The sequence below is a fragment of the Trachypithecus francoisi genome, unplaced genomic scaffold (genome assembly GCF_009764315.1).
Source record: "Trachypithecus francoisi isolate TF-2019V2 unplaced genomic scaffold, Tfra_2.0 Lachesis_group6, whole genome shotgun sequence".
NCBI classification, from domain to species: Eukaryota; Metazoa; Chordata; class Mammalia; order Primates; family Cercopithecidae; genus Trachypithecus; species Trachypithecus francoisi.
Window position 1 is genome coordinate 63,283,128 of NW_022681471.1, and position 27,636 is coordinate 63,310,763.

Below are 27,636 nucleotides of genomic sequence, written 5' to 3' on the forward strand. Positions count from 1 at the left end.
TTTCCTAACTGGATACCCTTTATTTCTTTCTCTTGCCTGATTGCCCTAGCCAGAAATTCCCACACTATGTTGAACAGGAGTGGTGAGAGAGGGCATCCCTGTCTTGTGCCAGTTTTCAAAGGGAATTTTTCCAGTTTTTGCCCATTCAGTAAGATATTGGCTGTGGGTTTTTCATAAATAGCTCTTATTATTTTAAGGTACGTTCCATGAATCCCGAATTTATTGAGCGTTTTTAGCATGAAGGGGTGTTGAATTTTGTCAAAAGCCTTTCCTGTATCTATTGAGATAATCATGTCGTTTCTGTCTTTGGTTCCGTTCTATGCTGGATTACATTTATTGATTGGCGAATGTTGAACCAGCCTTGCATCCCAGGGATGAAGCCTACTTGATCATGGTGGATAAGCTTTTTAATGTGCTGCTAAATCCAGTTTGCCAGTATTTTATTGAGGATTTTTGCATCGATGTTCATCAGGGATATTGGTCTAAAATTCTCTTTTTTTGTTGTGTCTCTGCCAGGCTTTGGTATCAGGATGATGTTGGCCTCATAAAATGAGTTAGGGAGGATTCCCTCTTTTTCTATTGATTGGAATAGATTCAGAAGGAATGGCACCAGCTCCTCTTTGTACCTCTGGTAGAATTCAGCTGTGAATCCATCTGGTCCTGGACTTTTTTTGGTGGGTAGGCTATTAATTATGGCCTCAATTTCAGAGCCTGCTATTGGTCTATTCAGGGATTCAACTTCTTCCTGGTTTAGTCTTGGAAGAGTGTAAGTGTCCAGGAAATGATCGATTTCTTCTAGATTTTCTAGTTGATTTGTGTAGAGGTGTTTATCGTATTCTCTGATAGTAGTTTGTATTTCTGTGGGGTCCATGGTGATATCCCCTTTATCATTTTTTATTGCGTCTATTTGATTCTTCTCTCTTTTCTTCTTATTAGTCTTGCTAGCGGCCTGTCAATTTTGTTGATTTTTTCAAAAAACAACTCCTGGATTCATTGATTTATTGGAGGGTTTTTTGTGTCTCTATCTCCTTCAGTTCTGCTCTGATCTTAGTTATTTCTTGCTTTCTGCTAGCTTTGGAATGTGTTTGCTCTTGCTTCTCCAGTTCTTTTAATTGTGATGTTAGAGTGTCAATTTTAGATCTTTCCAGCTTTCTCTTGTGGGCATTTAGTGCTATAAATTTCCCTCTACACACTGCTTTAAATGTGTCCCAGAGATTCTGGTATGTTGTGTCTTTGTTCTCATTGGTTTCAAAGAACATCTTTATTTCTGCCTTCATTTCGTTATGTACCCAGTAGTCATTCAGGAGCAGTTTTTTCAGATTCCATGTAGTTGAGCGGTTTGGATTGAGTTTCTTAGTCCTGAGTTCTAGTTTGATTGCACTGTGGTCTGAGAGACAGTTTGTTATAATTTCTGTTCTTTTACATTTGCTGAGGAGTGCTTTACTTCCAATTATGTGGTCAATTTTGGAATAGGTGCGACGTGGTGCTGAGAAGAATGTATATTCTGTTGATTTGGGGTGGAGAGTTCTATAGATGTCTATTAGGTCCGCTTGGTGCAGAGATGAGTTCAATTCCTGGATATCCTTGTTAACTTTCTGTCTCGTTGATCTGTCTAATGTTGACAGTGGAGTGTTGAAGTCTCCCATTATTATTGTATGGGAGTCTAAGTGTCTTTGTAAGTCTCTAAGGACTTGCTTTATGAATCTGAGTGCTCCTGTATTGGGTGCATATATATTTAGGAGAGTTAGCTCTTCCTGTTGAATGGATCCCTTTACCAGTATGTAATGGCCTTCTTTGTCTCTTTTGATCTTTGATGGTTTAAAGTCTGTTTTATCAGAGACTAGGATTGCAACCCCTGCTTTTTTTTGTTCTCCATTTGCTTGGTAGATCTTCCTCCATCCCTTTATTTTGAGCCTATGTATGTCTCTGCATGTGAGATGGGTCTCCTGAATACAGCAGACTGATGGGTCTTGACTCTTTATCCAGTTTGCCAGTCTGTGTCTTTTAATTGGAGCATTTAGTCCATTTACATTTAAGGTTAATATTGTTATGTGTGGACTTGATCCTGCCATTAAGATATTAACTGCAGTTTTTGCTCGTTAGTTGATGCAGTTTCTTCCTAGCATCGATGGTCTTTACATTTTGGCATGTTTTTGCAATGGTTGGTACTGTTTTTTTCTTTCCATGTGTAGGCCTTCCTTCAGGGTCTCTTGTAAGGAAGGCCTCCTGGTGACAAAATCTCTAAGCATTTGCTTATCTGTAAAGAATTTTTTTTTCCCTTCACTGATGAAACTTAGTTTGGCTGGATATGAAATTCTGGGTTGAAAATTCTTTTCTTTAAGAATGTTGAATATTGGCCCCCACTCTCTTCTGGCTTGTAGAGTTTCTGCCGAGAGGTCTGCTGTTAGTCTGATGGGCTTCCCTTTGTGTGTAACCCGATCTTTCTCTCTGGCTGCCTTTAAGATTTTTTCCTTCATTTCAACTTTGGTGAATCTGGCAATTATGTGTCTTGGAGTTGCTCTTCTGGAGGAGCATCTTTGTGGCATTCTCTATATTTCCTGAATTTGAATGTTGGCCTGCCCTACTAGGTTGGGGAAGTTCTCCGGGATGATATCCTGAAGAGTGTTTTCCAACTTGGTTCCATTTTCCCCCTCACTTTCAGGCACCCCAATCAGACGTAGATTTGGTCTTTTTACATAATCCCATACTTCTTGCAGGCTTTGTTCATTTCTTTTTCTTCTTTTTTCTTTTGGTTTCTCTTCTCGCTTAATTTCATTCATTAGATCCTCAATCGCTGATACTCTTTCTTCTAGTTTATCAAGTCGGTTACTGAAGCTTGTGGATTTCTCACGTATTTCTCATGTCATGGTTTTCATCTGTGTCATTTCATTTATGACCTTCTCTGTGTTACTTATTCTAGCTATCAATTCTTCCACTCTTTTTTCAAGATTTTTAGTTTCTTTGCCCTGGGTACGTAATTCCTCCTTTAGCTCTGAGAAGTTTGATGGACTGAAGCCTTCTTCTCTCATCTCGTCAAAGTCATTCTTTGACCAGCTTGGATCCGTTGCTGGTGATGAGCTGCGCTCCTTTGCAGGGGGAGATGCGCTCTTATTTTTTGTATTTCCAGCTTTTCTGCCCTGCTTTTTCCCCATCCTTGTGGTTTTATCTGCCTCTGGTTTTGATGATGGTGACGTACTGATGGGCTTTTCGTATAGGTGTTCTTACTGTTTGATAGCTTTCCTTCTAATAGTCAGGACACTCAGCTGTAGGTCTGTTGGAGATTGCTTGAGGTCCACTCCAGACCCTGTTTGCCTGGGTATCAGCAGCAGAAGTTGCCGAAGATAGAATATTGCTGAACAGCGAGTGTACCTGCCTGATTCTTACTTTGGGAGCTTCCTCTCACGGGTGTAATCCACCCTGTGAGGTGTGGGGTGTCAAACTGCCCCTAGTGGGGGATGTCTCCCCGTTAGGCTACTCAGGGGTCAGGGACCCACTTGAGCAGGCCGTCTGTCCGTTCTCAGATCTCAACCTCCGTGTTGGGAGATCCACTGCTCTCTTCAAAGCTGTCAGACAGAGTCGTTCGGGTCTGCACAGGCCTCTGCTGCTTTCCCTGTTGTTTTTTTAGCTGGGCCCTGTCCCCAGAGGTGGAGTCTACAGAGACAGGCAGGTATCCTTGAGCTGCTGTGAGCTCCACCCAGTTTGAGCTTCCCAGCGGCTTTGTTTACCTTCTTAAGCCTCATCAATAGCGGGCGCCCCTCCCCCAGTCTCGCTGTTGCCTTGCGGTTAGATTGCAGACTGGTGTGCTAGCAATGAGGGAGGCTCCGTGGCCATGGGACCCTCTCGGCCAGGTGTGGGTATAATCTCCTGCTGTGCCCGTTTGCTTAAAGCGCAGTATTGGGGTGGAAATTACTCGATTTTCCAGGTGTTGTGTGTCTCAGTTCCCCTGGCTAGGAAAAGGGATTGCCTTCCCCCTTGCACTTCCCAGGTGAGGCAATGCCTCACCCTGCTTCAGCTTCCACTGGTCGGGCTGCAGCAGCTGACCAGCACCAATTGTCTGGCACTCCCCAGTGAGATGACCCCAGTACCTCAGTTGAAAATGCAGAAATCACCAGTCTTCTGTGTTGCTGGCGCCGGGAGTTGGAGACTGGAGCCGTTCCTATTTGGCCATCTTGCTGTGCTGCTGAACTCATTCTTTTTTATGGCTGCATAGTATTCCATGGTGTAAATGGGCCATATTTTCTTAATCCAGTCACTGATAGACATTTGGGTTGATTCCAAGTCATTGCTATTGTGAATAGCGCCACAATAAACATAATTGTGCATGTGTCTTTATCGCAGCATGATTTATAATCCTTTGGGTATATCCCCAGTAATGGGATGGCTGGGTCAAACGGTATTTGTAGTTCTAAATCCTTAAGGAATCGCCACACTGTTTTCCACAATGGTTGAACTAGTTTACAATCCCACCAACAGTGTAAAAGTGTTCCTATTTCTCCACATCCTCTCCAGCACCTGTTGTTTCCTGATTTTTTAATGAATGCCATTCTAACTGGTGTGAGATGGTATATTATTGTGGTTTTGATTTGCATTTCTCTGATGATGAGTGATGATGAGCAGTTTTTCATGTGTCTGTTGGCTGTATGAATGTCTTCTTTTGAGAAGTATCTGTTCATATCCTTTGCCCACTTTTTGATGGGGCTCTTTGTTTTTTTCTTGTAAATTTGATTGAGTTCTTCATAGGTTCTGGATATTAGCCCTTTGTCAGATGAGTAGATTGCAAAAATTTTCTCCCATTCTGTAGGTTTCCTGTTCACTCTGATTGTAATTTCTTTTGCTGTGCAGAAGCTCTTTAGTTTAATTAGATCCCATTTGTCAATTTTCTCTTTTGTTGCCGTTGCTTTTGTGTTTTAGACATGAAATCCCTGCCCATGCCTATGTCCTGAATGGTATTACCTAGGTTTTCTTCTAGGGTTTTTATGGTTTTAGGTCTAACATTTAAGTCTCTAATCCATCTTGAATTAATTTTCGTATAAGGAGTAAGGAAAGCATCCAGTTTCAGCTTTCTACTTATGGCTAGCCAATTTTCCCAGTACCATTTATTATATAGGGAATCCTTCCCTCTTTTCTTTTTTTTTGTCATGTTTGTCAAAGATCAGATGGCTGTAGGTGTGTGGTATTATTTCTGTGGGCTCTGTTCTGTTCCATTGGTCTGTATCTCTGTTTTGGTACCAATACAATGCTGTTTCAGTTACTGTAGCCTTTTAGTGTAGTTTGAAGTCAGGTAGCATGATTTCTCCAGCTTTTTTCTTTTGGCTTAGGATTGACTTGGCAATTCGGGCTCTTTTTTGGTTCCATATGAATTTTAAAGCAGTTTTTTCCAATTCTGTTAAGAAAGTCATTTTTAGCTTCATGGGGATGACATTGAATCTGTAAATTACCTTGAGCAGTATGGCCATTTTCATAATATTGATTCTTCCCATCCATGACCATGGTATGTTCTTCTATTTGTTTGTGTCCTCTTTTATTTCCCTGAGCAGTGGCTTGTGGTTCTCCTTAAAGAGGTCCTTTACATCCCTTGCAAGTTGGATTCCTAGGTATTTTATTCTCTTTGAAGCTATAGTGAGTGGGAGTTCATTCATGATTTGGCTCTCTGTTTGTCTGTTACTGGTGTATAAGAATGCTTGTGATTTTTGCACATTGATTTTGTATCCTGAGACTTTGCTGAAATTCCTTATCAGCTTAAGGAGATTTTGGCATGAGACAATTGGGTTTTCTAAATATACAATCATGTCATCTGCAAACAGGGACAACTTCACTTCTTCTTTTCCTAACTGAATACCCTTTATTTCTTTCTCTTGCCTGATTGCCCTAGCCAGAACTTCCAACACTATGTTGAACAGGAGTGATAAGAGAGGGCATCCCTGTCTTGTGTCAGATTTCAAAGAGAATTTTTCCAGTTTTTGCCCATTCAGTATAATATTGGCTGTAGGTTTGTCATAGAAAGCTCTTATTATTTTGAGATTCATTCCATCAATACTCAATTTATTGAGAGTTTTTAGCATGAAGGGCTGTTGAATTTTGTCAAAGGCCTTTTCTGCATCTATTGAGATAATCATGTGGTTTTTGTCTTTGGTTCTGTTTATATGCTGGATTGCATTTTTTGATTTGCGTATGAAGAACCAGTGTTGCATCCCAGGGATGAAGCCCAATTGATCATGGTGGATAAGCTTTTTGATGTGCTGCTGAATCCGGTTTGCCAGTATTTTATTGATGATTTTTGCATCGATGTTCATCAGGGATATTGGTCTAAAATTCTCTTTTTTTTACTGTATGTCTGTCACGCTTTGTAATCGGGATGATGTTGACCTCATAAAATGAGTTAGGCAGGATTCCCTATTTTCCTATTGATTGGAATAGTTTCAGAAGGAATGGTACCAGCTCCTCCTTTTACCTCTGGTAGAATTCAGCTGTGAATCCATTTTGTCCTGGACTTTTTCTGGTTGGTAGGCTATTAATTATTGCCACAATTTCAGAGCCTGCTATTGGTCTATTCAGGGATTCAACTTCTTCCTTGTTTAGTCTTCGGAGAGTGTAAGTGTCCAGGAAATTATCCACTTTGTCTAGGTTTTCTAGTTTATTTGCATAGAAGTGTTTATAGTATTCTCTCATGGTAGCTTTTATTTCTGTGGGGTCTGTGGTGATGTCCCCTTTATCATTTTTTATTGTGTCTATTTGATTCTTCTTTCTTTTCTTCTGTATTAGTCTTGCTAGCGGTCTATCAATTTTGTTGATCTTTTCAAAAAAACCAACTCCTGGATTCATTGATTTTTTTGGAGGGATATTTGTGTTTCTATCTCCTTCAGTTCTGCTCTGATCTTAGTTATTTCTTGCCTTCTGCTAGCTTTTGAATGTGTTTGCTCTTGCTTCTCTAGTTCTTTTCATTGTGATGTTAGTGTGTCAATTTTAGATCTTTTCTGATTTCTCTTGTCGGCATTTAGTGCTATAAATTTCCTTCTACACACTACTTTAAATATGTCCCAGAGATTCTGGTATGTTGTATCTTTGTTCTCATTGGTTTCAAACAACATCTTTACTTCTGCCTTCATTTCTTTATGTACACAGTAGTCATTCAGGAGCAGGTTGTTCAGTTTCCATGTAGTTGAGCAGTTTTGATTGAGTTTCTTAGTCCTGAGTTCTAGTTTGATTGCACTGTGGTCTGAGAGACAGTTTGTTATAATTTCTGTTCTTTTACATTTGCTGAGGAGTGCTTTACTTCCAACTATGTGGTCAATTTTAAAATAAGTGCGAGATGGTGCTTATAAGAACGTATGCTCTGTTGATTTGGGGTGGAGAGTTCTGTAGATGTCTATTAGGTCTGCTTGCTGCAGAGTTGAGTTCAATTCATGGATATCCTTGTTGACTTTCTGTCTCATTGATCTGTCTAATGTTGACAATGCAGTGTTAAAATCTCCCATTATTATTGTATGGGTGTCTAAGTGTCTTTGTAAGTCTCTAAGGACTTGCTTTATGAATCTGGGTGCTCCTGTATTGGGTGCATATATATTTATGATAGTTAGCTCTTCCTGATTAATTGATTCCTTTACCATTTTGTAATAGCCTTCTTTGTCTCTTTTGATCTTTGATGGTTTAAAGTCTGTTTTATCAGAGATTAGGATTGCAACCCCTGCTTTTTTTTGTTCTCCATTTGCTTGGTAGATCTTCCTCCATCCCTTGATTTTGAGCCTATGTGCATCTCTGCATGTGAAATGGGTCTTCTGAATACAGCAAACTGATGAGTCTTGACTCTTTATTCACTTTGCCTGTCTATGTCTTTTAAGTTGATCATTTAGTCCATTTATATTTAAGGGTAATATGTTATGTGTGAACCTGATCCTGTCATTATGATATTAGCTGGTTATTTTGCTCTTTAGTTGATGTAGTTTCTTCCTAGCATCAATGGACTTTACATTTTGATATGTATTTGCAATGGCTGATACCTGTTGTTCCTTTCCATATTTAGTGCTTCCTTCAAGATCTCTTGTAGGGCAGGCCTGGTGGTCACAAAATCTCTAAGCATTTGCTTGTCTGTAAAGGATTTTATTTCTCCTTCACTTATGAAACTTAGTTTGGCTGGATATGAAATTCTGGGTTGAAAATTCTTTTCTTTAAGAATGTTGAATATTGTCCCCCACTCTCTTCTGGCTTCTAGAGTTTCTGCAGAGAGATCTGCTAGTAGTCTGATGGGCTTCCCTTTGTATGTAACCCGACCTTTCTCTCTGGCTGCCTTTAACATTTTTTCCTTCATTTCAACTTTGGTGAATTTGACAGTTATGCGTCTTGGAGTTGCTCTTCTTGAGGAGTATCTTTGTGGTGTTCACTGTATTTCCTGAATTTGAATGTTGGCCTGCCTTACTAGGTTGGAAAAGTTCTCCTGGATGATAGCCTGAAGAGTGTTTTCCAACTTCTTTTCATTTTCCCCATCACTTTCAGGCACACCAATCAGACGTAGATTTGGACTTTTCACATGATCTCATATTCTTGGAGACTTTGTTCATTTCTTTTTCCTCTTATTTCTCTACACTTCTCTTCTTGCTTCATTTCATTCAGTTGATCTTCAATTGCTGATGCTCTTTCTTCCAGTTGATCGAGTTGGTTACTGAAGCTTGTGCATTTGTCACGTATTCTCATGTTATGGTTTTGATCTTTACCAGTTCTTTTAAGGTCTTCTCTGCATTGATTATTCTAGTTTTCCATTCTTCCATTCTTTTTTCAAGGTTTTTAGTTTTTGGTTACATAGTTCCTCCTTTAGCTCTGAGATGTTTGATTGACTGAAGCCTTCTTCTTTCAACTCATCAAAGTCATTTTCCTTCCAGCTTTGTTCCATTGCTGGTGATGAGCTGCGTTCCTTTGGAGGGGGAGATGTGCTCTGATTTTTTGAATTTCCAGCTTTTCTGCACTGTTTTTTCCCCATCTTTGTGCTTTTATCCGTCTTTGGTCTTTGATGATGGTGACGTACTGATGGGGTTTTGGTGTGAGTGTCCTTTCTGTTTGTTAGTTTTCCTTCTAACAGTCAGGACCCTCAGCTGTAGGCCTGTTGGAGTTTGCTTGAGGCCCACTCTAGACCCTGTTTGCCTGGGTATTAGCAGCGGAGGCTGCATAAGATATAATATTGCTGAACAGCAATTGTTCCTGTCTGATTCTTGCTCTGGAAACTTCGTCTCAGGGGTGTACCCCACCGTGTGAGGTGTGAGGTGTTGGTCTGCACCTAGTGGGGGATTTTTCCCTGTTAGGCTACTCAGAGGTCAGGGACCCACTTGAGCAGGCAGTCTGTACGTTCTCAGATCTCAACCTCCATCCTGGGAGATCCACTGCTCTCTTCAAAGTTGTCACACAGGGGCATTTCCCTCTGCCGAGGTTTCTGCTGCTTTTTGTTTAGCTATGCCCTGTCCCTAGAACAGGAGTCTACAGAGGCAGGCCGGCCTCCTTGATCTGTGGTGGGATTCACCCAATTCGAGCTTCCCAGTGGCTTTGTTTACCTACTTAAGCCTCAGCAATGGCTGGCGCCCCTCCCCCAGCCTCACTCCCCCCATGCAGTTAGATCTCAGACTGCTGTGCTAGCAATAAGGGAGGCTCCCTGGGCATGAGACCCTCTGGGCTAGGTGTGGGGTATAATCTTCTGGTGTGCCGTTTGCTAAGACCCTTGGTAAAGCGCAGTATTAGGGTGGGAGTTACTCGATATTCCAGGTGTTGTGTGTCTCAATTTCCTTTGGCTAGGAAAAGGAATTCCCTTCCCCCTTGCTCTTCCCAGGTCAGTCGATGCCTCACCCTGCTTTGGCTCTCGCTGGTCGGTCTGCACCCGCAGACCAGCACCAACTGTCTGACACACCTCAGTGAGATGAACCTGGTACCTCAGTTGAAAATGCAGAAATCACCCATCTTCTAGATATTGCTCTCTACTGAAAAGATAGTGCCTTCTTATATCATCACATAGGGGAAGGAGCAAGATGGGCTCTTTAAGGCTTTTCTATAACTTCACTGACTACATTAATGAGGCTTTCATCCTCATGACCTAATCACCTCCTAAAGCCCCACCTCTTAATTCTATCATATTGAATATTAGTTTCCAAAGTATAAATTCTGGGAAAACATCAAAATTCAGATTATAGTACTACCCAAAGTGGGTTACATATTCAGTGATGTTCCTATCATAATCCCAATGGCAATTTATCCAGAAACAGGAAAAAAATACAAAAATTAATATGAAACTACAAAATACCTCAATTGGTCATAGTAATTCTCTCCAGAAACAATAAAGTTGGAGACACCAAACATACTGCGTTCAAATAATATTACAATCTTATAGTAATACAAACAGTATGATACTGACATAAAACAGAAACATAAAAAATTAGAGCAGAATACACAGCCCAGAAATAAATCCATGCACATTTTATCAATTAATTTGCAATAAAGACATCAAGAATACACAATGGGGAAAGAATAGTCTCTCCAAAAATGGTGTTGGAAAAACTGGATGTCTATATACAAAAGAATAAAATTAGACGTGTATCACATACCATACACGAAATTTAAGTAGAATATATTAAAGACTTAAACCTAAGGTAGAAATTGTTAAAACTCATAAAAATACATAGAAAAATGCTCATTGACCTTTGTCTTAGCCATGATATTATGAATAGGATGCCAAATGCACAGGCAAAAAAATAAATTTAAAGGCGGGCGCGGTGGCTCAAGCCTGTAATCCCAGCACTTTGGGAGGCCGAGGCGGGCGGATCACGAGGTCAGGAGATCAAGACCATCCTGGCTAATACGGTGAAACCCCGTCTCTACTAAAAAATACAAAAAACTAGCCGGGCGACGAGGCGGGCGCCTGTAGTCCCAGCTACTCGGGAGGCTGAGACAGGAGAATGGCGTGAACCCGGGAGGCGGAGCTTGCAGTGAGCTGAGAGCCAGCCACTGCACTCCAGCCTGGGCGGCAGAGCAAGACTCTGTCTCAAAAAAAATAAAAATAAAAATAAAATAAATAAATAAATAAATAAATAAATTTTAAAAAGTGGGATTGTATAAGACTAAAAAGATTTTGCACTACAAAGGAAACAATGCAATGAGAAGGCAGCCTGTGGAATAGAAGAAAATATTAGCAAACCATATATCAGATGAAGGGTTAATATCCAAAGTATATAAAGATAAATACCACTCAATGGCAAAAACGAACCAAAAGGACATCGAATAACTCAAGTAAAAAATGAGCAATGGAGGAGAACAGATATTCCTCCACAGAAGACATAGTCATGGCCAACAGTTATATGAAAAGGTGCTCAACATCACTAATTATCAGGGAAATGCAAATCAAAATGCAAAATGAGATATCACCTCACATCTGTTAGGATGGTTATTAGTAATAAAAAATATTATCAAGTGTTGCCAAGAATTTGGAGCAAAGGCAACCCTGAGAAAATGTTGCTTGGAGTGGAAATTGGTGTGATCATTATGGATAACAGTATTGAAGGTTCCCAAAAATGGAACTACTACATTATCCAACAATCTCATTTTAGGATATATATCCAAAGCAATTAAAATCCAGATTTTTAAACTTTTATTTTAGGTTTAGGGGTACATGTGAAGGTTTGTTATATAGGTAAACACATATCACGGATATTTTTTATATATTATTTCTTCACCTTGGTATTAAGCTCAGCACCCAATCATTATCTTTATTGATCTTCTCCCTTCTTCCACCCTCTCCTCTCAAGTAGGCCCCAGTGTCTGTTGTTTTATCCTTCGTGTTCATAAGTTCTTATCATTCAGCTCTCACTTATAAGTGACTGCAAACAGTATTTAGTTTTCTGTTCTTGCATTAGTTTGCTAAGAATAGTAGCCTCCAGCTCCATCCATTTTCCTGTAAAAAACATAATCTTGTTTTTTTATATGGCTGCACAATATTCCATGGTGTATATGTGCCACATTTTTATGTACAATCTGTCAATGATGGGCATTTAGGTAGATTTCATGTCTTTGCTCTTGTGAATAGTGCTGCAATAAACATTTCCATGCATGTATCTTTATGGTAGAGTGATTTATGTTCCTCTGGGTATATACCCAGTAATGGGATTGCTGGATTGAGTGGTAGTTCTGCTTTTAGCTCTTTGAGGAATTGCCATACTGCTTTCCACAATGGAAGAATTAATTTGCATTCTTACCAACAGTGTATAAGTGTTCCCTTTTCACTGCAAACTCCCTGGCATCTGTTATTCTTTGACTATTTATTTATAGTCATTAAGACTGCTGTAAGATGGTATTTCATTGTGGTTTGGATTTGCATTCCTCTAATGATCAGTCATATTGAGATATATATACACACACACACACATATATATATGTATCTATATATACTTTGTGTGTGTGTGTGTGTGTGTGTATACACTTGTTGGCTGCATGGATGTCTTCTTTTGAAAAGTGTCTATTCATGTATTTGCCCGCTTTTTAATGGAGTTGTTTTTTTCTTGAAAATTTGTTTAAGTTCCCTGGAGATGCTGATATTAGACCTTTGTCAGATGCATAGTTTGTAAATATGTAGTTTGTCTGTTTACTCTGTTGATAGTTTCCTTTACTGTGCAGAAGCACTTTAGTTTAATTAGATTCCTTTTGTCATATTTGCTTTGGTTGTGATTGCTTTTGGTGTCTTCGTCACGAAATATTTGCTGATTCCTGTGTTCAGGATCATATTATCTAGGTAGTCTTCCAGGGTTTTACGGTTTTGGGTTTTACATTTAAGTCTTTAATCCATCTTGAATTGATTTTTGTGTATGGTGTGAGGAAGGGGTCCAGCTTCAATCTTTTGCTTATGGCTAGCCTGTTGTCCCAGCACCATTTATTGAATATGGAATTTTTTCCCCATTACTTGTTTTTCTCAGCTTTCTTAAAGATTAGATGGTCATAGATGTGCGGCCTTATTTTTGGGCTTTCTATTTTGTTCCATTAATCTATGTGCCCACTCCCCACCTTTCTTTTTTCCAGCACCATGCTGATTTGGTTACTGTAGCCTCGTAGTGTAGTGTGAAGTCATGTAGTGTGATGCCTCCAGCTTTGTTCTTTTTGCTTAGGAATGCCTTGGGTACTTGGGCTCTTTTTCGGTTTTTATATAAATTTTAAAAATAGTTTTATTTGGCTCTGTGAAGAATGACCTTGCTGGTTTGATAGGAATAGCATTGAATCTGCAAATTGCTTTGGGAAGTAGAGCCATTATAATGATGTTGATTCTTCCTATACATGAGTGTGGGATATTTAAAACTCTGTTTACATGTTATCTGATTACTTTTAGCAGTGTTTTGTAATTCTTATTGTGGAGGTGTTTCACCTCTCTGGTTAGCTGTATTTCTAGGTATATTATTCTTTTTGTGGCAGTTGTGAATGGAATTGCCTTTCTGATTTGGCTCTCAGTTTGCCTGTTGTTGGTATATAAGAATGATAGTAATGTTTGTAAATGTATTATGTATCTTGAAACTTCACTGAAATTGTCTGTCAGTGGGAGGATCTTTTGGGCCAAGACTACGCAGTTTTCTAGATATAGAATCATGTTGTCTGTAAACAGAGATGGTTTGACTTCCTTTCTTCCTATTTGGATGTCCTTTATTTCTTTCACTTGCCTGATTGCTTTGGCCAGGACTTCCAATATTATGTTGAATAGGAGTGGCGAACGAGGGCATTCTTGTCATGTGCCAGTTATCAATGGGAAATCTTTCAGCTTTTGTTCATTCAGTATAATGCTGGCTGTGGGTTTGTTATAGACGACTCTTGCTACTTTGACATATGTTCCTTCAATACCTAGTTTATTGAGAGTTTTTATATGAAGTGATACTGAATTTTGTTGAAATCCTCTTCTGTGTCTATTGACATAATCATATGTTTTTTGTTTAGTTCTGTTTATGTGATAAATCACATTTATTGATTTGCATATTTTGAACCAATGTTGCATCTCGGGGATGATCCCTACTTGGTTCTAGTGGATTAGATTTTTGACGTGCTTCTAGATTTTGTTTGATAATATTTTGCTGAGGATTTTTGTGTTGACATTCATTGAAGATATTGACCTAGTGTGTGTGTGTGTGTGTGTGTGTGTGTGTGCGCCATGTTTTGGTATCAAGATGTGCTGGCCTTGTAGAATAAGTTGGGCAGATGGCACTCCTCAATTTTTTGGAATCGTTTCTGTAGGAATGGTACCAGCCCATTTTTGTACATCTGGTAGAATTCTGCTGTGAACCACCAGGTTCCAGGCTTTTTTTGGTTAGTAAGCTATTTATTACTGACGTTGGAACTCATAATTGGTCTCTTCAGGAAATCAATTTCTTCCTTGCTCAGTCTTGGGAGGAGGTATGTGTCTAGGAAGTCATCTATCTTTTCTTGATTTTCTAGTTTCTGTGCATAGAGGTGTTCATCATAGTTTGTGATGGTTGTTTTTATTCCTGTTGTGTGAGTGGTAACATTCCCTTAATCATTTCTAATTGTGTTTATTGGAATCTAGTATTTTTTCTTATTTATTAATCTACCTAGTGGCATATTTTAATAATTTTTTCAATAACCAACTGCTGGATTTGTTGATCTATTGAATGCTTTTTTGTCTCTTGATTTACTTTAGTGTAGCTCTGATTATGGTTATTTTTTATCTTCTGCTAGCTTTGGGGTTGAGTTGTTCTTACTTTTCTAATTCATTTAGTTGTAAAGTTAGGTTCTTAATTTGAGATCATTATAACTTTCTGATGGGTGCATTTAGTTCTATGAAATTTCCTCTTAACACTGCCTTAGCTGTGTCCCAGTGATTCTGGTATGTTGTATGCTTGTTCTCATTACTTTCAAAAAACTTTTTAATTTCTGCCTTAATTTCATTATTTACCCAACATCATTAAAGAGCGTGTTGTTTAATTTCCATGTAATTGCATGGTGTTGAGTGATTTTCATTGTTTTAACTTTTATTTTTATTGTTCTGTGGTCTGAAAGTGTGTTTGGCAAGATTTCTATTCTTTTAGATTGTTTCATGTCCAATTATGTGGTCAATTTTTGTGTATTTATCATGGGGTGATGAGAAGAATGTATATTCTGTTGTTTTTGGGTGGAGAGTTCTGTAAAAGTCTATCAGATCCAGCTGGTCCAATGATGAGTTTAGATCCTGAATATCTTTGTTAGTTTCCTGCCTTGCTGATCTATCTAATACTGTTAGTGGAGTGTTGAAGTCTCCTGCCATTATTATGTGGGAGTTCATGTTTCTTTGTAGATCTCTAAAAACTTGCTTTATGAATCTTGGTGCTCCTGTGTTGGGTGCATATATATTTAAGATAGCTAGGTCTTCTTGTTGAATTGAATCTTTTACCACTATGTAATGCCTTTTTGTTTTTTTTCTTTTTGTCTGTGTCTGGGTGTAATCTCTGATAGTTTGAAATCTGTTTTTTTTTTTGAAATTAGAATTGCAATTCCTGCATTTTTTCTGTTTTTCATGTGCTTGGGAGATTTTCCTGCATGCCTTTATTTTGAGCCCATGGGTGTCATTACTTATGAGATGGGTCTCTTGAACACAGCACACCATTGAGTATTGCCTTTTATCCAGTTGTCACTCTGTGTCTCTTTCTATTTCTCTTTCTTTCTTTTTCTTCTTCTTTCTTTCTTTCTTTCTTTCTTTCTTTCTTCTTTCTTTCTTTCTTTCTTTCTTTCTTTTTCTTCTTTTTTAGATGGAGTCTTGCTATTGTTGCCCAGCCTGAAGTGCAATGCTGTGCTCTCAGCTCACTGCAACCTCCACCTCCTGGGTTCTTTTGCCTTAGGAGAGTGATTCTCCTGCCTCAGTCTCCTGTGTAGCTGAGATTATAGGGGCCCACCACCACACCTTGCTAATTTTTGTATTTTTAGTAGAGACATGGTTTTGCCATGTTGGTCAGGATGGTCTCAAATCCCTGACCTCTGGTGATCCACCCACCTCAGCCTCCCAAAGTGCTGGGATTACAGGCATGAGCCATCATAACTGGACTCATTCTGCATCTTTTAAGTGGGGCATTTAGCCCATTTACATTCAATGCTAGTACTGACATATGTGGATTTGATCCTGTCATTGTGCTATTAGCTGGTTATTATGTTGGCTTGTTTGTGTGGTTGCTTTATAGTGACACTGGTCTGTGTATTTTTATATTAGTTGGTAGCAGCTTTTTCTTTCTGCATTTACTGCTCCTTTCAAGATCTTTTGTGAGGCAGGTTTGGTGGTCATGAATTCCCTCAACATTTGCTTATCTGAAAAGAATCTTTATTTCTCTTTCACTTAAAAAGCTTTGTTTGGCTGGATATGAAATTCTGAGTTGAAGATTTTTTTTTTAAGAATGTTGAATATAGGCCTCCACTCTCTTCTGACTTGTAGAGTTTCAGCTGAGAGGTCCACTGTTAGCCTGATGAAGTTCCCTTTGTAGGTTGTCTGTCCTTTCTCTCTCCTTTTTTCATTTTGATATTGGAATATCTGATTATTGTGTGTCTTGAGAATGCTCTTCTTTTGTAGAATCTTGAAGGAATTCTCTGAATTTCCTGAATTTGACTATTGGTCCCTCTAGCAAGGTTGGGGAAATTTTTATGGACAATATCCTGAAGTATGCTTTCCAAGTTGTTTGCTTTCACCCTCTCCCTTTCAAGGATGCCAAAGATTCAAAGATTTGCCTCTTTATATAATCTTATACTTCTTGAAGGTTTGTTTATTCCTTTTTATTGTTTTTAAATTTTTTCCGAGTGTTTAATTTCAGAGAACCAGTTTTCAATTTCTGAGTTTCTTTCCTTAGCTTGGTTTATTCTACTGTTAATACTTGTGATTGCATTTGGACATTCTTGTATTGTGTTATTCAGCTGTGTCAGATGTGTTAGTTTCACTTTTATACCAGCTATTTTATCCTTCAGCTTCTGTATTGTTTTATCGTGATTCTTATTTTATTTGGATTGTGTTTTGCTGTCCTCATGAATCTCGATGATCTTTGCTCCTAACCATGTTCTGAATTCTATTTTTACTAAGCCATTCAAACAAGTTGAGCTTAGTAAAAAACTCTTGATAGATAATTGGTGTGGTTATTTGGAGGACATATGACACTATGTCCATTTGAGCAACTGGAGCCATTGCATTGGTTGTTTCTCATCTCTGCATGCTGGTATTTATTTAACTGTCCTGTAGATTGAGTGAAGTCAACCAGCTTCTTTTCTGATTGTTTTCACTGAGATGAGGCTTTGTGAAGGGTCTTTATCAGAAGCTGACTTCTCGTCTCTGGTTTCAGAGTGGAGCTTATTAGTGAGGTACTTTTGGTGTTGAGACTTTGGGATGTGATCCAGAAGGTGGCACTTAGGTATATATTTGTCAGTTGCTAGACTCTTGCATGATTGTGGGCCTCCCCTGTTTTCTCACAGTTGCAACCACATTTCCTCTCAATTCTCTGAAATTGTGGGTTCCTCCCTGCCTTGATGGCTGGCTGTAGATCATGACTTGGCATTTCTGGGTTGCTCACTGCAGCTCTGGGGCGATCACAGTGTTTTGGTTCCTTCTCTAACTTGTAAGCAGCAGAAGAAGGGATCTTAGTAGTGGTTGTGGCTGAGTGTTGTTTGCTTGTTTCCTGGGAGCCCCACTCCAGAGAGATGCAGGTCAGCAATCATTCAGTGCAATCAGCTCAGGATGGAGGGTCCAGGCTGTGAACCCAATCCAAGGGTTCTCTGCCTAGTGATGAGCAGTTGACGGGAGTCAGGGGAGTGGCAGCAGTGGAGCCTGTGAGAGACAGACTGGCCTCTTCTCCTTGGGTCAACTTCAGCTTATTGGAGGTGTGGATAAGGCAATTAGTGGTTTGATCCTTTTTTATTACCAAAAGCTGGGAAGGGTAGTGGGTGGGGATTGGGGATAGAAAATGGGTACAAAATAGTTAGACAGAATGAACAAGATCTAGTATTTGATAGTACAACAGGATAGCTACCATCCACATTAGTTTATTATATATTTTAAAATAACTACATGAGTATAATTTAATTGTTTATAACACAATAAAGAATAATATGTTAGATGATGGATATGCCATTTACTCTGATGTGATTTTAATAAATTTTATGCCTATATCAAAATATTTCAAGTACCACATAAATATATACACTTTCTCTGTACCCACAAAAATTATAATAAATGAAGAAATAAATTAATTAATAGCATTTATTGTTCTCCACAAGAGCCCTTTTCCTCATATCAGCTAAGCCTGGGACCCTCTGGAGAGAGAACCACTCACTCTTGCATTCCTCCTCCTATTTTCTCCTCCAGGTTTCTTCCACAGTCCCTCACTCTTCATATCTGACACATGACCATGATAACCACTCTTTCCTAGTAATTATAAAAAAAATAATAATCCTTACATATACTTTGTTAAGTAATCATTTTATATCCTCAAACAACATAACAGCCTGACTTGCCACCTTGATCTGGGCATGTTTTCAGTACACTTATAATTACACCAAGATAGTTTTAGAAAATCTCAAAATTTAATATCTATTTTCTTGACCTATCCCATATAAGTAGAAAACTTAATAATTGACTGGCCTTTAAGAACCCTTTAAACTTCTATTTTTGTTCCTTCTTTTTGCTCTCTAGGGTATTCTACACTGTTTACGGCAACTGATATCCTACTTTCTATGAACTGTCACTATAATCACAACAGAGTTTTCTCAACATAATGTCAAAATATCAGAGGGTCAATTGAATTTCCTTTTTAATTTTCTGTATCTTATGATGTTTTGACATCTATCAGGAACTTATAGACCTGGGGAGTGATGGCTGGAGGTGGTGGACAAATTACCTAAAATACACCTTTCATGTGCATATAGAAAATTCTGATTCCAACAAGTAAATGTTAGAGCTGGTAAACCAGATCAGCAAGTTTGCATAATATGACAACTATATAAAATTATATTTCTTTACACTGACAATGAACAATTTGGTAATGAAATTAACAAAACATTTTCATTTGCAATATATAAAAAGTAATGACGTTCTTAGGGATACATTTAAAAAAACAACAACAACAACAAATTGACTTGAATACTGTCATGTTCCAGGAGTGGAAGACTTAATAGTGTTAAAATGACAATACTCCACAAATTGATCTGCAGATTCAACAGTATTCGTATCAATGTCCCAGCAGCCATATTTGCAGAAATTGGCAGTCTGTTCCTAAAAACCACATGGAAATGCATGAGACCCAGAATTGTCAAAAAATTTTGCAAATGAGAAATTAAGGAGACAGACTTCTAAATTCAAAATTTATTATAATATACAGTAAGTAAGACAGTATGACACTGGAATCTGGATAGACATAGACCAATTAAAGTTGAGAGTCAAGAAATAATAATGGACAACTGATTTTGACAAGCCATCTAAGACAATTAAATGGGAAACGAACACCTTTTCAACTAATAGTCAGGGGGATACATGAAGACCCACATGGAAAATGAAGAAGTGTAGCTAATACTTCACACAATATACAACTATCTAATGGGTCAGGTAGCAAGATGGCCGAATAGAAACTGCTCTCCCTCCCAGCGCGAGCGACACAGAAGACGGTGATTTCTGCATTTTCAACTGAGGTACTGGGGTCATCTCTCTAGGGAGTGCCGGACAATCGGTGCTGGTCAGCTGCTGCAGCCTGACCAGCGTGAGCTGAAGCAGGGCGAGGCATCGCCTCACCTGGAAGCGCAAGGGGGAAGGAAATCCCTTTTCCTAGCCAGGGGAACTGAGACACACAACACCTGGAAAATCGGGTAACTCCCACCCCAATACTGCGCTTTAAGGAAACAGGCACACCAGGAGAATATATCCCACACCTGGCCGGGAGGGTCCCACGCCCACGGAGCCTCCCTCACTGCTAACACAGCAGTCTGCGGCGATCTATCCGCAAGGCAGCAGCGAGGCTGGGGGAGGGGCGCCCGCCATTGCTGAGGCTTAAGTAGGTAAACAAAGCCGCTGGGAAGCTCGAACTGGGTGGAGCTCACAGCAGCTCAAGGAACCTGCCTGTCTCTGTAGACTCTACCTCTGGGGACAGCGCACAGCTGCAGTCCAATAGGGGAAAGAGCGGGGCCGTGCAGACGCGAACGACTCTGTCTGACAGCTTTGGGGAGAGCCGTGGATCTCCTAACGCGGAGGTTGAGATCTGAGAACGGACAGACTGCCTGCTCAGGTGGGCCCTGACCCCTGAGTAGCCTAGCTGGGAGACATCCCCCACTAGGGGCAGTCTGACACCCCACACCTCACAGGGTGGCGTCACCCTGAGAGGAAACTTCCAAAGAAGAATCAGACAGGTACACTCGCTGTTCAGCAATATTCTATCTTCTGCAACCTCTGCTGCTGATACCCAGGCAAACAGGGTCTGGAGTGGACCTCAAGCAATCTCCAACAGACCAACAGACAGTCCTTCTGACTGTCAGACGGAAAACTATCAAACAGGAAGGACACCTATACCAAAACCCCATCAGTACGTCACCATCATCAAAGACCAGAGACAGATAAAACCACAAAGATGGGGAAGAAGCAGGGCAGAAAAGCTGGAAATTCAAAAAATAAGAGCGCATCTCCCCCTGCAAAGGAGCGCAGCCCATCGCCAGCAACGGATCAAAGCTGGTCAGAGAATGACTTTGACGAGATGAGAGAAGAAGGCTTCAGTCCATCAAACCTCTCAGAGCTAAAGGAGGAATTACGTACCCAGCGCAAAGAAACTAAAAATCTTGAAAAAAAGTGGAAGAATTGACAGCTAGACTAATTAATGCAGAGAAGATCATAAACGAAATGACAGAGATGAAAACCATGACACGAGAAATACGTGAAAATGCACAAGCTTCAGTAACCGACTCGATCAACTGGAAGAAAGAGTATCAGCGATTGAGGATCAAATGAATGAAATGAAGCGAGAAGAGAAAACCAAAAGAAAAAGAAGAAAAAGAAATGAACAAAGCCTGCAAGAAGTATGGGATTATGTAAAAAGACCAAATCTACGTCTGATTGGGGTGCCTGAAAGTGAGGGGGAAAATGGAACCAAGTTGGAAAACACTCTTCAGGATATCATCCAGGAGAACTTCCCCAACCTAGTAGGGCAGGCCAACATTCAAATTCAGGAAATACAGAGAACGCCACAAGATACTCCTCCAGAAGAGCAACTCCAAGACACATAATTGCCAGATTCACCAAAGTTGAAATGAAGGAAAAAATCTTAAGGGCAGCCAGAGAGAAAGGTCGGGTTACCCACAAAGGGAAGCCCATCAGACTAACAGCAGACCTCTCGGCAGAAACTCTACAAGCCAGAAGAGAGTGGGGGCCAATATTCAACGTTCTTAAAGAAAAGAATTTTCAACCCAGAATTTCATATCCAGCCAAACTAAGCTTCATCAGTGAAGGAGAAATAAAATCCTTTACAGATAAGCAAATGCTTAGAGATTTTGTCACCACCAGGCCTGCCTTACAAGAGACCCTGAAGGAAGCCCTAAACATGGAAAGGAACAACCGGTACCAGCCATTGCAAAAACATGCCAAAATGTAAAGACCATCGAGGCTAGGAAGAAACTGCATCAACTAACGAGCAAAAAACCAGTTAATATCATAATGACAGGATCAAGTTCACACATAACAATATTAACCTTAAATGTCAATGGACTAAATGCTCCAATTAAAAGACACAGACTGGCAAACTGGATAAAGAGTCAAGACCCATCAGTCTGCTGTATTCAGGAGACCCATCTCACATGCAGAGACATACATAGGCTCAAAATAAAGGGATGGAGGAAGATCTACCAAGCAAATGGAGAACAAAAAAAAGCAGGGGTTGCAATCCTAGTCTCTGATAAAACAGACTTTAAACCATCAAAGATCAAAAGAGACAAAGAAGGCCATTACATAATGGTAAAGGGATCAATTCAACAGGAAGAGCTAACTCTCCTAAATATATATGCACCCAATACAGGAGCACCCAGATTCATAAAGCAAGTCCTTAGAGACCTACAAAGAGACTTAGACTCCCATACAATAATAATGGGAGACTTCAACACTCCACTGTCAACATTAGACAGATCAACGAGACAGAAAGTTAACAAGGATATCCAGGAATTGAACTCATCTCTGCACCAAGCGGACCTAATAGACATCTATAGAACTCTCCACCCCAAATCAACAGAATATACATTCTTCTCAGCACCACATCGCACTTATTCCAAAATTGACCACATAATTGGAAGTAAAGCACTCCTCAGCAAATGTACAAGAACAGATTATAACAAACTGTCTCTCAGACCACAGTGCAATCAAACTAGAACTCAGGACTAAGAAACTCAATCAAAACCGCTCAACTACATGGAAACTGAACAACCTGCTCCTGAATGACTACTGGGTACATAACGAAATGAAAGCAGAAATAAAGATGTTCTTTGAAACCAATGAGAACAAAGATACAACATACCAGAATCTCTGGGACACATTTAAAGCAGTGTGTAGAGGGAAATTTATAGCACTAAATGCCCACAAGAGAAAGCAGGAAAGATCTAAAATTGACACTCTAACATCACAATTAAAAGAACTAGAGAGGCAAGAGCAAACACATTCAAAAGCTAGCAGAAGGCAAGAAATAACTAAGATCAGAGCAGAACTGAAGGAGATAGAGACACAAAAAACCCTCCAAAAAATCAATGAATCCAGGAGTTGGTTTTTGAAAAGATCAACAAAATTGACAGACCGCTAGCAAGACTAATAAAGAAGAAAAGAGAGAAGAATCAAATAGACGCAATAAAAAATGATAAAGGGGATATCACCACCGACCCCACAGAAATACAAACAACCATCAGAGAATACTATAAATGCCTCTACGCAAATCAACTAGAAAATCTAGAAGAAATGGATAATTTCCTGGACACTTACACTCTCCCAAGACTAAACCAGGAAGAAGTTGAATCCCTGAATAGACCAATAGCAGGCTCTGAAATTGAGGCAACAATTAATAGCCTACCCACCAAAAAAAGTCCAGGACCAGATGGATTCACAGCTGAATTCTACCAGAGGTACAAGGAGGAGCTGGTACCATTCCTTCTGAAACTATTCCAATCAATAGAAAAAGAGGGAATCCTCCCTAACTCTTTTTATGAGGCCAACATCATCCTGATACCAAAGCCTGGCAGAGACACAACAAAAAAAGAGAATTTTAGACCAATATCCCTGATGAACATCGATGCAAAAATCCTCAATAAAATACTGGCAAACGGATTCAGCAGCACATCAAAAAGCTTATCCACCATGATCAAGTGGGCTTCATCCCTGGGATGCAAGGCTGGTTCAACATTCGCAAATCAATAAACGTAATCCAGCATATAAACAGAACCAAAGACAAGAACCACATGATTATCTCAATAGATGCAGAAAAGGCTTTTGACAAAATTCAACAGCCCTTTATGCTAAAAACGCTCAATAAATTTGGTATTGATGGAACGTACCTCAAAATAATAAGAGCTATTTATGAAACCCACAGCTAATATCATACTGAATGGGCAAAAACTGGAAAAATTCCCTTTGAAAACTGGCACAAGACAGGGATGCCCTCTCTCACCACTCCTATTCAACATAGTGTTGGAAGTTCTGGCTAGGGCAATCAGGCAAGAGAAAGAAATCAAGGGTATCCAGTTAGGAAAAGAAGAAGTCAAATTGTCCCTGTTTGCAGATGACATGATTGTATATTTAGAAAACCCCATCGTCTCAGCCCAAAATCTCCTTAAGCTGATAAGCAACTTCAGCAAAGTCTCAGGATACAAAATTAATGTGCAAAAATCACAAGCATTCTTATACACCAGTAACAGACAAGCAGAGAGCCAAATCAGAATGAACTTCCATTCACAATTGCTTCAAAGAGAATAAAATACCTAGGAATCCAGCTTACAAGGGATGTCAAGGACCTCTTCAAGGAGAACTACAAACCACTGCTCAGTGAAATCAAAGAGGACACAAACAAATGGAAGAACATACCATGCTCATGGATAGGAAGAATCAATATCGTGAAAATGGCCATACTGCCCAAGGTGATTTATAGATTCAATGCCATCCCCATCAAGCTACCAATGACTTTCTTCACAGAATTGGAAAAAACTGCTTTAAAGTTCATATGGAACCAAAAAAGAGCCCGCATTGCCAAGACAATCCTAAGTCAAAAGGACAAAGCTGGAGGCGTCACGCTACCTGACTTCAAACTATACTACAAGGCTACAGTAACCAAAACAGCATGGTACTGGTACCACAACAGAGATATAGACCAATGGAACAGAACAGAGTCCTCAGAAATAATACCACACATCTACAGCCATCTGATCTTTGACAAACCTGAGAGAAACAAGAAATGGGGAAAGGATTCCCTATTTAATAAATGGTGCTGGGAAAATTGGCTAGCCATAAGTAGAAAGCTGAAACTGGATCCTTTCCTTACCCTTATACGAAAATTAATTCAAGATGGATTAGAGACTTAAATGTTAGACCTAATACCATAAAAACCCTAGAAGAAAATCTAGGTAGTACCATTCAGGACATAGGCATGGGCAAGGACTTCATGTCTAAAACACCAAAAGCAACGGCAGCAAAAGCAAAAATTGACACATGGGATCTAATTAAACTAAAGAGCTTTTGCACAGCAAAAGAAAATACCATCAGTGAACAGGCAACCTACAGAATGGGAAAAAATTTTTGCAACCTACTCATCTGACAAAGGGCTAATATCCAGAATCTACCAAGAACTCAAACAAATATACAAGGAAAAAACACAAACCCCCAAAAAGTGGGGAAAGGATATGAACAGACATTTCTCAAAAGAGACATCCATACAGCCAACAGACACATGAAAAAATGCTCATCATCACTCGCCATCAGAGAAATGCAAATCAAAACCACAATGAGATACCATCTCACACCAGTTAGAATGGCAATCATTAAGAAGTCAGGAAACAACAGGTGTTGGAGAGGATGTGGAGAAATAGGAACACTTTTACACTGTTGGTGGGATTGTAAACTAGTTCAACCATTATGGAAAACAGTATGGCGATTCCTCAAGGATCTAGAACTAGATGTACCATATGACCCAGCCATCCCACTACTGGGTATATACCCAAAGGATTATAAATTACTCTACTACAAAGACACATGCACACGTATGTTTATTGCGGCACTATTCACAATAGCAAAGACTTGGAATCAACCCAAATGTCCATCTGTGACAGACTGGATTAAGAAAATGTGGCACATATACACCATGGAATACTATGCAGCCATAAAAAAGGATGAGTTTGCATCCTTTGTAGGGACATGGATGCAGCTGGAAACCATCATTCTTAGCAAACTATCACAAGAAGAAAACCAAACACCGCATGTTCTCACTCATAGGTGGGAACTGAACAATGAGATCACTTGGACTCGGAAGGGGAACATCACACACTGGGGCCTATCATGGGGAGGGGGGAGGAGGGAGGGATTGCATTGGGGAGTTATACATGATATAAAGTCTGCACATGTACCCTAACTTAAAGTATAATAATAAAAAAAAAAAGAGCTGAACTATAAAATAGTTTTTCTAAAAGGAAAGATAAGAGTAAATGCACTGAATGGGCAACAGTTCTTACTTGGAACCAAAAACAAAAGCAACAATGAAGAAACAGAATATTTTTAGGAAAAATGTAAAACATTCTTTCATCAAAGGATACTATAATGAAAATAAGAAGACTATTCACTAAATGTGAAAATGTTTATAATTTATATATTTAATAAGACATTCTCAAAAGAAGACATACATGAGCCAACAGAAACATGAAAAAATATGCTCGTCTTTTGGACCTAGGATTGTCTTGGCAATGGCGGGCTCTTTTTTGGTCCATATGAACTTTAAAGCAGTTTTTTCCAATTCTATGAAGAAAGTCATTGGTAGCTTCATGGGGATGGCATGAATCATAAATAACCTTGGGCAGGTATGGCCCTTTTCACGATATTGATTCTTCCTATCCATGAGCAATGGAACAGAACAGAGTCCTCAGAAATAATACCACACATCTACAGCCATCTGATCTTTGACAAACCTGACAAAAACAAGAAATGGGGAAAGGATTCTCTATTTAATAAATGGTGCTGGGGAAAATGGCTAGCCATAAGTAGAAAGCTGAAACTGGATCTTTTCCTTACCCCTTATACGAAAATTAATTCAAGATGGATTAGAGACTTAAATGTTAGACCTAATACCATAAAAACTCTAGAAGAAAATCTAGGTAGTACCATTCAGGACATAGGCATGGGCAAGGACTTCATGTCTAAAACACCAAAAGCAACGGCAGCAAAAGCCAAAATGACACTGGGATCTAATTAAACTAAAGAGCTTTTGCACAGCTAAAGAAACTACCATCAGAGTGAACAGGCAACCTACAGAATGGGAAAAAATTTTTGCAACCTACTCATCTGACAAAGGGCTAATATCCAGAATCTACAAAGAACTCAAACAATATACAAGAAAAAAACAAACAACCCTATCAAAAAGTGGGGAAAGGATATGAACAGACATTTCTCAAAAGAAGACATCCATACAGCCAACAGACACATGAAAAAATGCTCTCATCACTCGCCATCAGAGAAATGCAAATCAAAACACAATGAGATACCATCTCACACCAGTTAGAATGGCAATCAGTAAGAAGTCAGGAAACAACAGGTGTTGGAGAGGATGTGGAGAAATAGGAACACTTTTACACTGTTGGTGGGATTGTAAACTAGTTCAACCATTATGGAAAACAGTATGGCGATTCCTCAAGGATCTAGAACTAGATGTACCATATGACCAGCCATCCCACTACTGGGTATATACCCAAAGGATTATAATTATTCTACTACAAAGACACATGCACACGTATGTTTATTGCGGCACTATTCACAATAGCAAAGACTTGGAATCAACCCAAATGTCCATCTGTGACAGACTGGATTAAGAAAAGTGGCACATATACACCATGGAATACTATGCAGCCATAAAAAAGGATGAGTTTGCGTCCTTTGTAGGGACATGGATGCAGCTGGAAACCATTATTCTTAGCAAACTATCACAAGAAGAGAAAACCAAACACCGCATGTTCTCACTCATAGGTGGGAACTGAACAATGAGATCACTTGGACTCGGGAAGGGGAACATCACACACTGGGGCCTATCATGGGGAGGGGGGAGGAGGGGGGATTGCATTGGGGAGTTATACATGATATAACGTTATGCACATGTACCTAGAACTTAAAGTATAATTAAAAAAAAAAAATGCTCGTCATCACTGGCCATCAGAGAAATGCAAATCAAAACCACAATGAGATACCATCTCACACCAGTTAGAATGGCAATCATTAAAAAGTCAGGAAACAACAGGTGCTGGAGAGGATGTGGAGAAATAGGAGCACTTTTACACTGTTGGTGGGATTGTAAACTAGTTCAACCATTGTGGAAAACAGTATGGCGATTCCTCAAGGATCTAGAACTAGACATACCATTTGACCCAGCCATCCCTTTGCTGGGTATATACCCAAAGGATTATAAATCATGCTGCTAT